The sequence below is a fragment of the Gallus gallus genome, chromosome 3, assembly GCF_016699485.2.
Source record: "Gallus gallus isolate bGalGal1 chromosome 3, bGalGal1.mat.broiler.GRCg7b, whole genome shotgun sequence".
Taxonomy (NCBI): Eukaryota; Metazoa; Chordata; class Aves; order Galliformes; family Phasianidae; genus Gallus; species Gallus gallus.
The window spans coordinates 90,484,250-90,497,369 of NC_052534.1; the positions used below are offsets into that span (position 1 = coordinate 90,484,250).

Consider the following 13,120-nt stretch of genomic DNA (forward strand, 5'->3'; position numbering starts at 1 on the left):
TCCCAGCACTCCAAATACATAAGGAGTTGCAACAAGTTCCAATACAGTTTTAAGATTTCCCTTTGCTTGGCAAGTGCTGTAAATCCCTTCAGCTGGACAGCAAGGAATGTGAGACAGTGAGATGATGAAAGTCAGTTATTTCCCATCATCCAAAGCTTTATTATCTTTAATTATGATACTTTCATTAGCTCACAGGTATTATCAACTCACAGGCAAAGTTTCAAGAGCATGAATGTGATTTCCCCAGACGCTATCAGTGGAATTTGCCTGGAATTTTCACATGGCACAGAACACATCACGTAGCCTAAAGCAATACAGGCACTAGGAATGCATCTTGTGAAGATGTATTTAAAAGTATGATAGACAAAAAATAGAAGTAGACCTTTCTGTCTCAGCTACATTTCATTACTCAGCATGCCAAATAGTGTTGCCATTTACTACAGGATGAATTTCATGCTTATTTCTTGCGTATATCCATCATAAAACTCGTGCTTTATCTCTTCATACAGCATAAGCCCACAAAAAAGAAAAAAGAAAAAAGAAAAAAGCACCATCAATATATGTGCAACTATGAAGGTACATATATCAGTAGAACTATATATTGGTACAATGTAGTTCTTTATAGTCAAAAAAAAAAAGAAAAAGAGAAAGAAAAGAAAAAAAGTAAAACAAAGTATATGATACACAATAAAGTCAAACTGGCTACATACAGAATGAAACAATTCTGCTTTTCTTACTTATTTGGTTTTTTTTATAATTTCATCTATGTCCTGTTTATTGCTGCTTTTCCCTGAGGAAGGAATAATTAATTATGATGTACAAAAAGGCACTCAACATGCAACACCTTCCCAATAATCACTTTCCTTTCTTCTGAACAAGAGCAAGTTAGATGAAGAATGGACTTACCAAGGGATATAGAAATACTGCAGAGCAGAGAAGACCAGCCTTTCCCAGCTTAGTAGTCTCTGGCTGAGGAAAACAAAAATAATTCCCCTCTCTAAAGGCTACTGCCCCTTCACTCCCATTTAAGGGCAGATACAATGCTATATTTAGAACTATCCAAGTAATTCTCCCAAAACTGAGGTCAGCCTAATAGGCAATAAGGGTGTGATATAAGGATGTGAGAAAAGCTCTAACCCATATGCAATTTAAACTGTATTCTCATAAAAGACAGACCTCACTTCTAAATAAAGCAGTTTCTGTTAAAAGTGCAACACCAAGCACATGGGAAACAGTTTATTGTGAGAAAACAGTTTTAATGTTTTATTTAGAAGTGGTTGTAGATTTAAAATAATCAGTAACTTAGAAGATCAGTGAGGAGCCATAAACCCCAGAATCTTATTAGTAGAGACATGAGATCTCTTTGGTGCCTCAGGCTGTAAAATGAGCCTCCCCCTTGCCTCCTTAAGAGCTCCTTGGATTTTGGAGAACATGACTGCAATATATTAAGACACAGCAACTATATAAAAAGCCTATTGACATGGGTTTAAAGAGATTCCAATTCCTACTCACTGTTTCCATCTCCATAATGTCACTGGTGAACCTAAGAGAGATTTCTCTGCCTCACGTAGGAAATGTAAGAGGAATTAATATGCATAGAGGCATATAAAAGTGTGTGTGGGGGGGGGGGGGGGGGGGGAAGAGAAGGGGAAGAAAGAAAGGAGAAGAAAAAAAGAAGAAAAAAAAAGCAAACAACCCAAAGCACACAGCTCTGTGAGACTCTGACAATCCCTGACTACTACCAACTAAAATGGACATTCAGAGCCCGTAAGGTTCCCAGATTTTCATCTGGTAGATCCAGGGCAGAAGCATGGATGCTAGCGGCACACAGTGCTGCTGCGGTGGCTCAGACACATCCAGATGTCATGGAACAGCAGCACTTGCTTGAGCTGGCAAGCATGGGCTCAGTGGTGGTACCCTACTCTAGTGGTGAGCAACCCTGTAGAGATTTGTCATGTGGCATGAGTGACAGGAAAGGAAGGGAACAGATCCCTAACAAGGCTTTGTGACAAGCGTAAAGAAACAATCACATTCTTGTTATTCTTCCTGGTAATAAGGACAATGTTTCTGGGAATATATGGCACACCTAATGGTACCTCGTAACATGGCTGATAATGACACAAAGAGTGAGTGTAGTCAGTGAAACTGCAGCATATAATAACGGCAATTAACAGATCTTCAAAGTATTTTAAAACAACAAAATCTATTTTCAATTCACTGGTGCTAGAATGAGATCAAGACCAAAGTCACTAAATGGCAACTAAGATTTTTCAGCGCATGGTATAAAAATTTTGATACATGAACAACATGCTTTTAAGTCATGCTTTCTTCTTATGCACATGTGTAAGGGAAGCAAAGGAGGATGTGGGAAAGCCTTTAATCAGCTGATTCTAATTGTATCTTCAGCACTCATCCAAAGTCCCTAAATAACTCTAGTTAAGGATCTCTCTCACTTTCTCATAATCTAGGACTACACTTTCCTTGATGCAGATTTCTGCCTTCCTCCCTTCGATCTTAAATTATAACTCAGTCTGACAGAATTAGATCTATGCAGACAGACACGGTGGAATGAGTGCATATGCACTGAGCATGGATGTTGCTTCAGAAGCAGCTGTCAAAGTAATTAGCATGTAGTAAAACAGAGCAAACCCACTTTACTTACACACTTTCTGCTCTCCTATTTCATTATCTTTTAGGAGGCAAAAGGTAGGTTTGCAAGAAAACTTTAAAGTTCTCATTACACTCTGCTTTAAATTTCTTGTGCTATATTTATTTTCTATAAAGAAATGGAGGAACGTACAGCCTGGTCTGTCTGTCCTAACACATGAGCTCTCTTCTATTTTAAGTTGTTTCCTCAGGGTGTGGCTGGATGTCAAAAATGTGTGAGTGCATCCTGCGGGCTCTGGGGAGGGCAAGGAACAGTCATGCTGTGGGGCTGACTCCAAACTGTTTCCAGGTAAGCAAAAAAGTAAAAATTCTCCTTCTCACTGTAGTTATTCAGAATACAGAGTAGAAAGGAGAACAGCAATATTGTGTCATTCAGTGGTATTGACATTTAGGCAGCAGGGCACTTACAATCCAGAAATGATCCAACTTTTTAATTATAAAAAAACTTAGATTATGGCCTGGCACAGACTTCCTCTTTAAAGGCATCTCCCCCTGATCCCTATAATTCCCAAACAGAAATTCTTTTCTAAGAGGTACTTTTTTAAACCCGAGATTTAGCAGGGTATCAAAAGGATTATTCAAGCACTTAAAACTGAGCTTGTGCTAAAATCCTTTAGTGAATGTGGTCTTTTGGAATTATCTCTCTATCTTATACCAGCCCCTTGATGTGGGATGTTTACATGTATACAGGCTTAAGTAATGGCTCAGCTACTCCCGTTAAGGGGTAGACCAAGACCTGCAGTGGAGCTCAGAAAAAAGATGCATTAGCTTTGTTAGCTACTGGAGGAAATATCAAAACAGTAATGAAAGGAAATATAACAGTGCTTTTTGCCTGCAAGAGTACCTCAGTGGTAGCCTTGTGCTTTTTTCTCTCTCCATTACCAGGAAAACATACTGCATCTATGAAAGACATCTTCTGAAGCCTGGCTTTAATATTTTAGCTCTTGATTTCTTCAAATGTTTTTAGCGTATTCACAGTCTCCCATGACTTGAGAGTTTGGTAACTAGAAATGAATTTCCTCGTTTCTGCAGTAGTCCTAATTATTTATAAAGCACTGTGGTAATATTTCTGATGCCACATCATGACAAATGGCTCTGTACACTGGGAATCATAAAGCAACCCAGGGAGACCTCATTGCAGCCTTCTAGTATTTTATGGGAGCTTACAAGCAGAAGGAAGAGTGACTTTTTACGCAAGCTGATAATGATAGGACAAGTGAGCATGACTTTAAAAGAGAGGAAAAATTTAGGTTAGATGTTAGACAGAAATTTTTCACTCAAAGAGAGGTGAGGCCCAGGCACAGGCTGCCCAGAGAAATTATGGATGCCCCATCCCTGGAGGTGCTGAAGGTCAGGTTGGATGGGGCCCTGGGCAGACCGATCTGGTGGGTGGCAAAACTGCCCATGTCTGGGGGCTGGAACTAGATGATCCTCAAGGTCCTCTCCAACGTCAGCCATTCTATGATTCTATGAAACATCTATTGGGTTTCCTTCATACCTACCCAGGTCCTAGCATCTCTCTTGGCACTACAAATAAAAGGCAGAACAATGGATGCAAGTCTAACCACATAAAGAAATCGGGCTCTTTACTCAACTACTGCCTTTGGTCAGAGCTCAAGATTATCAGTTATGGGGTCCAGGTATACGACAAACAAAATATCTCTTATTCAAAACAGAAGAATATATGAAGTACTCTAAATTTTTCTTGCCCATTTAAATATTAAACATACCTGACTGTCTTCTTCAGGTGGGAAAAGGACAGCCCTGTCCCAGCTCCTAAGAAGCTTGCACACTTCTTTCTCTACCTCCTGCCTTCTACTTATTTTCATTTTTCTACTAGAGCCTTTTTTAATTTTTCAGCACCTAACTCACAAGTATTTTAGAGCACATGCAGTAGTACACCACTGAAAGCTGCAGCTACCCCTCCCAGAAATGAGGATAGGCTGTGTGAATATGAGCACATGCCAGGTCCAGGATGTTTGCAGAAGTAGAAGACACAACCAAGAGAAGGCTGTGGAGCTCCAGGGAGACAGGACAGCAACAGCTGCAAAAAAACAAACAAACAAACAAACAAAAAACATTAATAGAGTCAGTTTTAAACATCCAGACCAGAATTTTCTATAGACAGTCTACAGAGTTAGACTGAACTGCATCCAGAACATCAGGCAGCATTAAACTTTGAGCGAATGCTAAAATACCTCTACACACAACATGTTGAGAACTTTTTCCCTGCAACATAAGATAAAGTTGATCTCTTAGTAAGTATTCTTATTTATATCTAAGGAGGCAAACATGCCCATGATTCACTGAGTCGACATTTTAAAAGATATTTAAACTGTAATGTGTCACTCTGCTGTCCAAGGACCTACTCTAGAGTGCACCAGAGTCAGCAGTAAGGTTTTATTGACTCAGGAAGGCTCTGAATCATATCCTTCTTGATTTAATGCCTGTTTAAGGAGTTGACAGTGGGTTAGCTCAAACACAAACAGAAAATATAGGGTTGCTTCATGCAGTAAAGCGTTCCAAATTCTTCTTTTGTGAGTTATTGCAAGTGACAAGAAGAATATATTTTCGAGTGCTTTAGACAGCATGAAATACTGTAAAGCTGGTAATGGGCTGACAGTGATATTTTAATCAAATTCTGGGTTTCATACAGTGGAATTGCTTAACTAAGCATGCTTTGCTAAGTTTTAGGGTGAGCCAGGCAAATTGGTCTCCTGCCCATGGCATGAAGTTACTGCTTAGATTTCTATTTATTTATTTATTTAATCAAATGTTTTGGAAAGTTTCCAAACATTTTTTGGAAAATATTTCTGAGAAGACAATGACAATAGTAGCACTTCCTAACTGCAGTTAGTTAGACAAGCCATACCATAGGAGAACCCCAGTATATGTCAGCCACTCTTTCTTCATTTACAATTGCGTTCTATTTTTCAGCCACATACAATGATAAGGATCAGAATTATTTTGTCTTACTCTGGTATATTTATTCAAGTGTCACACAGCATGTGGTGAAATGTTCTGCAGGCATTCACAGTAGCAACACTTACTCCGTCAACTGGCCTCAGTGTCAGCAAGGAGAGATGAAATCTAGACACATTCCGTTGTTAAGTGGGCAGAGACAGGAACTAGTTACATTGCAGTCAAGTGGCCCAAAGACATCATCACTGCACTGCCACTGTGCACTGTACTGCACTGCACAGCTACTGTCCCTGAATCCACCACTAAGTAATACCATACAAAGTCTGTTCAAATGCCATCAAGCTTTGGTAGAAACCAGTTGCAATGATTACTGTTGTAGAGAGTATTAGTCCTATTTCCCACCATTTTCCTAATCAGATGATATCCAAGATGTCTGTCTGCATTCCAGCAGAGTGAGTGGGAACTCACCATTTTCTCATCACTGATGAGGAGTTAGATGGTCAGATTTTGTGGATTCTCTGAAGCCCAGTACTGGCCCTGTTCTGAATGCCCTTTCCTGAGTTTCTGGGGGAGGGAAAAAAAAAAAAAAAAAAAGAGGCATGGGGCAGTAGAGTTTGCTCATTCATGTTGGTAAAGGATGTTAGGAGCAACCTCCCTCCTGCCTTGGACCTGGATCCCATTCTATGACCCAGGATCTCTTGCAAGGCTGAGGATTCAGCTGCTTTCCATTTGCAAGTTCAATCAGTAGTGAAGCTGAACATGCATCACAGGGACATGCAGACATACAGAAGACATTAACATCCACAGAAGACATTAACATGGCAGGTCTCCAAGACTACTGAAGACAAGGCACTGCATCAAAAGCTCCTAAACATAAGACTCACATCAAACATAGGCACGTCACAGAATTGCAGACTGTCTGAGGTTGGCAGGGACCTCTGGGACCATCTCAAGCAGGGACACCCAGAGCAGGGTGCCCAGCACCACATCCAAAGAGAAGACTTCACAGACTCTGGGCAGTCTGCACCAGTGCTCTGACACCTGCACAGCACAGAAATGCTTCCTGATGTTCAGGGGGAACCTCTTCTGTTCTAATTTATGCACATTACCTCTTGTCCTGTCCCCTTTTCTTCCTCCCCCATTCCCTTCTCCTGAACACTGCTTCATCAGTTTGCACAGTTCTACCAACTCCCACCTCCCAGTCCAGTATTCAGCATCTATACACCCTAGTTTACATTATTACCATTTGCAAAGTCCAAGTTAGCCTTCCTGGGATAGCCCATCAATCAGCGTGACTGGTGAGTTTTGTTTCTCCTCACATTCTCCGTTGCTGCTTGTCAGGTCTGTGTCTCTGTATGTTTGTTTATTGCCTTCATCTTTTCTTGCCACCCTGACTCTAGGAGCTCCTCGATCAGATCATGTTGCCGGAAGAAACATTCTAAATTCTACCACCTTCACCAAATAGTGCCACAAAACACATTTTTGTTACTGACTTTGTCATTGTTAGGCAGATCTTTTGTCTCTGTATTTTTGGCTCTCCTGTCTCCCTCCTTACACAACAAGGTCACATAATCTTACAGAGAAAAAACATTTTCACGTTCCCTTATCCTCACACAGATAATATGGAAATTAACTGCTCCTGTTTCACAGGAGGAAAAAAAAAAAAAAAAAAGAGAAGGTAACAAGTACGTAATAGATCACACAGCAGATCACCTGCATGAGTCCAATGTGAGAACGTGTGAGATCATCAAATGGTATGAAGTTCAGGCATATCCTACTATTTAGGGTTATTGAACTTTGCGTGACATATTCATCAGTTCATGTCACTGAAAGTACTTCGTTACGCAGTGTATGACCCGTACCAGACAAGATCCACTCTCTGACTTATGTATGATTGTAAATGTGCTCTAGAGTACTAAGTCTTTTCTATATTCCTGGCAGCAGGCAATTCTCATTAAATATATATATATATATTATTTAGTTAAAGGATTAAATTACTCACAAGGACAGCAACTTAAAGGAATGATATAGTAGAGGTCAGACCAGGATTTCACTGTGGACAGGCAAGAAACATTGGAAACACAACCCAGGCATAATTTTCTTTAGGAATGATAGTAGCTGGGGCCTGTAATTTCTAGTGCTACTGCTGGAATTCTTTGAAGGAATTTGTTAGTTATATACATCTCAGAAATTATAAACAAAAGGATTGAGTTCAGTACAAAGAGGTCCAACAAGATGTGTGCCAACCTTGCCAGTCCCAGTCAAGCCCAGAGTTTGCACAGTCTTATGAGACAGAATTTGCTATTTTTAGTGACAAGGAAACTGACTACTGTTTTACAGAAATGCCAGTGAGTCACTTCTCCAGGTCTTCAACAGCAATGCTGCAAGCCCTGCTAGCGCTTCAAGCCAAGATACATTTGGTGATCACCAGTCCTCAGCCATTGTACAGCAACAAGTGTTCCTGACTGGAGGATTCACTGAATTCTTTTGCCGTGCCATTTAACTGTTATTTTACTCTTCTCCCTCCTTGAAATTCAGTTGTCATTAAATGTGTCCCTGGGGTAGTTGACACCAGCATCCTTCATCCTCAAGTTAAAGACTTACTTGATTTCAAAGGGTGTTTTTACCTAACTAAAGACCGTTTCCCACACTTAGGCTATACAAGCTTATACAAGACATTCTTTTTTTTTTTTTTTTTTTAATTTTAAGTTTTCTCTGTAAGTCATCAAACCTGCGTCTTGTTTTATGTCCTGGGCTTACTGAGTATTCTTCTGTAACTGTATTTTTATCACAAGGCAATATTTAAGTTGCTGAATGAAAAGCTTTTATAGATAGAAATATGTAAATTTGGACTCTTGCTTCACTGATATTTGAATCAAAGCCTTTGTTTTTTATTCTTGATTTTAGTCGGATGAAGTTGTGGACTCCAGATATTCAAATAGCTTAATAGTATTGCAGAGATAGCAGCACATATTTTTCTGCACAGGGAGCATTAAAACTGTTTTTTTTTTTCTTGAATTTCTATTGCAATCAGGCAGCGTGGGGTACCATTATAGTAAAATATCTAAATAATAGGTAAGCAGATTCAGTGAGGTGCAAGACCGAAAAAGGTTTTCTTCCAGCTTAATAAATATCTGGAGGCCCAGATCACCTCAGAGCTGCAGAGAATGCAAAGCTTTGAATGCTCAGGACAGCTGTTCTCCCTCCCTCGGTGGCCTGTTTGGTTATGATTGTACCTGATCCAAACGACTGGCAGTATTCCCCAAGTGACACAAATACTACAGAGCAGAACAGGAGAGGAAAAATTTTTGAGCTGACTGCAGTCGTCAAGATGTCTGGGCATTTACACCAGGACAACAACAGCAGCAACATCGTAACATGATCGAAGCCATTGGGATTGCTTAGGGTACCTCAAGGAGTGACCTATCCTTGCCCTCTCCCTGGCAAAGGGACCCAAATCAGCAGTTCAGAGTTTCCACTGCATGAAAAGTCTTGAATGGAAAGATAAATTTTCATCATGAAAATGTTTTGCATTGGGATGTTTATATTTGTAATTTTCCAAGTTAAGGGGAAAAGAAAGTGATTGCCTACAAAGCATTAGAAGTAGACAATGAAGTAATAAGAAAGTTCACGTTATGTGTTGATCTTTGGATAATCAGAGAAGAAAGAAGACTTTAGAAAGAGGAGTAATGTCAAAAAGAATATTTTAGGGTTATTTTTATAAGCGTTCCAGGTAATATTAACTGTGCAAGACTGCATTCCATTACTCCACTGTGTTACAAAAGCCTCAGCCTGAACTTTAGCTGTGTGTACAAAAAGACAGTGTAAGTACAGATGTGTAAAGAGTGTAACAATGTTTGTGACAGCTGGTGGAAGGTCATGTTTGCACAGGAATCATGAAAGGAGCCAGCAAACAGAACTATCTGGAAGGGAAAGTAAGAGCTTTCCTCTGGACTCAATGAGTTTAAGTGGAAACAACAAATGAGGCCTGCTTTTCTGTGGATCTCTGATCTATCATGTGTTTTAAGGTCATGCAAGATATATCTTTTATAGAAATAATGCCTCTGTTCCCAGTTTTCAGTAAGTATGGCACTGAAAAGAGAGCACATCACTACCCATGCATCTCCCTACTGGCAGAAAGGACACGTGTGCAGTGTCACATCCTTTCCAATGGGAGCATTGGATTTCTGCCTCACTGTTTGTCTTGATCTTTATCACTTTTTGCTATTCCTCTCCTCTTCCCACCCTCCCACTAACAATCTTCAGGAAGCAAGAGAAAAGGAAGTGTCCTTTTATTAGTGCTATCCGCAGAGATGAGAGGAGGACCAGGAAAACAATGCCATAATCTCTCACCACTTACCAAGACATAGAATTATCAGGGTTACGTATAAACTTACCAGCATAAGTAATCGTGCCATCCCTCAGTCTTCTGTTGGGGCTCTCTGTAGGCAGTCACGCTTCTTGTTGATGGACCGCATGGGCACCTGAAACATGGTGAGCTGATGCTGGTCCTGAAATAAGCCCTCCACATCCAGCCCTTCTGAATTCACAGCTGGAGAGGTACCATACTGCTCTCAAGGCTCCCTTGACCTGGAATTGATTAAGAGGAAGGAAACTACTCTTTGGAGCAGCAGAACACATCTGTTTGCCTTGGTCTTCAAATTCTTTCAAAGTACCTACTGTTTGCCACAGGCAGGGAGAGGATACTAGATATAACTGTAAGCCTTGTCTAATTTTAGTCATTCTTATCTTAAGATAGCATCCATAAAACTAGCACCAAGGAGTCAAAAAGAGGAAAAGCTAATACAGTTTTGTTTGATAAATGTAATCTATTGAAAGAAACAACTAGGAAATAGCAACCAATCAAGGAGGTAAGATAAATCAGAGTGTGTATAAAAGATATCAGAAGAGGAGCCAAGTACAATGACGTCTTTCTAAGTAGGTGGATTACAGTTAAAGATCAACACCAAAGATCAACAGCTCCCTCCAGGAAAGAATTTAAATAGTAGCTGTCCAAATATGTCTTATATAAGGTGTTTAAATTTCGTAACATTCAGAATAATTTCAAACAAACATTCAAGATGGTATCATGACTTGATAATCTTGCAAGACTACCAACTAATATTTCATTTACCATCTTTGGATTGTTTTATGCATTATTAAATACATATTTCCAGCAAAATGCCATGAAGATGATTAAGAGATTGGGGCATCTGATGCAAGAGGAGGGGCTGAAAGACCTGAGCCTGTTCAGCCTGGAGAAGAGATATCTCAGGGGGATCATATGAATGCGTATAAATACCTTAAGGGAAGGTGCAAATAAAATGGAGACAGGCTCTCTTAGTGGTGTCCGGTGTCAGGACACGAGGTAATAAACACAAACTGAAATAAATGGTGAAAGCCTTCTCCAAAGACTTCTCATCAAACACACTCCCTAATGTAGACCATCAGTGAAAATGCATTCATCAGGAAATGCCTACTGTCGTATTCACAACACAGAACAAAGAATTTTATAAGGAATTCAGACTAGGAGAGCAGAGATTCTGTGGTAGTGTATTCACCCTTAAACAGTGAGCTCTTTAACCTTTTCTTTTAAGGCCTCATTTAACTTTTGTAATGAATGATGGCTCTCAAGCTCTAGTTTCAAACAAGGAATTTTCAATGAGTAGCTATTTTGGTATTGTCAATGGTTTAAAATTCATACTACCAAATAGTAAATATCCAAAAACATATTAAATATTATATTTATCATATATGAAGTACTACTTGCACTCTACAGAAGAGCACCTAGCATTTTTCCAATCTGTGCAGTCTGTAGCTACATCAACATGAAATTAAACCCAAGTTAATAAGCCATGAAGATCTATTTGTTTACTCATACACACAGGTTAACAGCCACATTTCCTCAAAGATCTTCACTGCCTCATGTGGATACCAAAGCTCGTCTCAGAACCAGGTTATGTTCATCTGAAGCATGACTCATCAGTTATGCTTGATGTGAAAATATCTGAATGGGAGTTGATGTTCTGGGGAGATTACTAGATTTTTTTATGAGTTTCAACATAAAATTTTATTTCTATCCAAAACACCTGTACCAAAATGCCTTACCTCTAGCAGTATATCTCTAGATACAGAATTTATGCAAAGGTATCTTAAGAGACAGACTGCCCACTGAGCTGTGAGAGTCTCAGTGTCCATGGCACTTGGTCATGTATCTTGACCATCACGTATCTTGTATCTTAACACCTATATTTTCCCATGCCTAGTCCTCAGTTCCATGCTGTCTGAGAGCACCTCTGTCTTCTCCACTTCCATTCCTCCTCTTTGGCATTAGCTGCTGCATGGATTTAAAAGGATTTAAGTATTTCCTCTCCAAGCAGACATTTCTGATATTATGCCTAGCCTCTCTAAAAGTTGAATAATTAAATAGAACACAAAGGAAACCAAGGCCAGGACTTGATCCTCAGGATGGGTAATGGAAGGACTTTCATTTATCAAGAATTTCAGTACTGTCTCAGTTTGAGAACTTTTTCTAAGACTTAGTTATTATTATGGTGAAAAATACATTTTCTGTCTAGTCTAGAGTGGAATATAGCTGCAGTACAAATAAAATCTATTCTCTGAAAACATTATCATTATTCACCTCTGTCAGCCCTTCACGCCTTTTGTCAGGAGCTGAAGCAGGACAACTGTTGGTCAGTGTAATAGCTCTTATGGGAACATTCCAGCTGCTGTAATTCCAGCACTGTGCTTCAGATCATTTATTCTCAAAGTCATTTTTTGCAGGATCATTTATTTCAGAAACTTTTTTAGCTCATACAGACCGAGAGACACAAAGTACAAAAGAGAAGGAGAGGTGGAGGCCAGGGAGGGAAGAAGTTCTCCATGCCTATGAGCATAGAATTTGCACAGCTAAAGTGCTGACCCACTCTACATGACAACTGAGACAGAGTAAGACCAAACTAGTCGAAGGAGAGAACTGTAACTATGCTACAAAAGTGACATCTGATGTGGAAGTAAAAAAAAAAATTAAAATAAAAAAATAAAAATAAAAAGAGAGAAGCTGAAAACAGAAAATGCATATGGTGTCAATGAGAAAAGAAGGATAAATCATCTGTCGATTACATTTTTCACACACAGACGTTTCTCTCTTACAGACTACTCTTCTTTTATAAGCAGTAAACTGAAGTCAGATTTTCAAGGCATGGAAAGCCTTCCAGACACTAAACAACTTGTCCTGTTTCCTCAGTAAGTTAAAAAAAAAAATACACCAAGGAAAAAAATAAATGAAGAGGACTTTGAGATCATGGTTCAATAGTCAAAGTTAATAAAAGGTTTCTTTCCCAACAACACTCTTTTTATTTGTCAGACACTCATTTGTCTTTCAATATCTCTTCCCAGGGGATTTCATGCACTGTGTTTAAATAACTCTGCTATGCAGTTTAATGAAAATAATCAGACCATCCTTTGTGAAATAACTTTCTATGAAATCACCCCATTAAATAAACTCTGCAGTGCTCAGTCTCCACCT

The 13,120-nt window shown here is 39.4% G+C and overlaps 1 protein-coding gene across 1 annotated transcript in view; it reads right to left on the reverse strand.

Annotated features, from left to right (window-relative positions):
* MYOM2 (myomesin 2) overlaps positions 1–999 on the reverse strand; it is a 74,130-nt gene extending 73,131 nt beyond the window's left edge. The window contains exon 1 of the mRNA NM_205135.2: positions 907–999. The gene's annotated coding sequence lies outside the window, so the exon portion shown is untranslated. The remainder of the gene's footprint in view (positions 1–906) is intronic.
* Between the last annotated feature and the right edge of the window lie 12,121 nt (positions 1,000–13,120).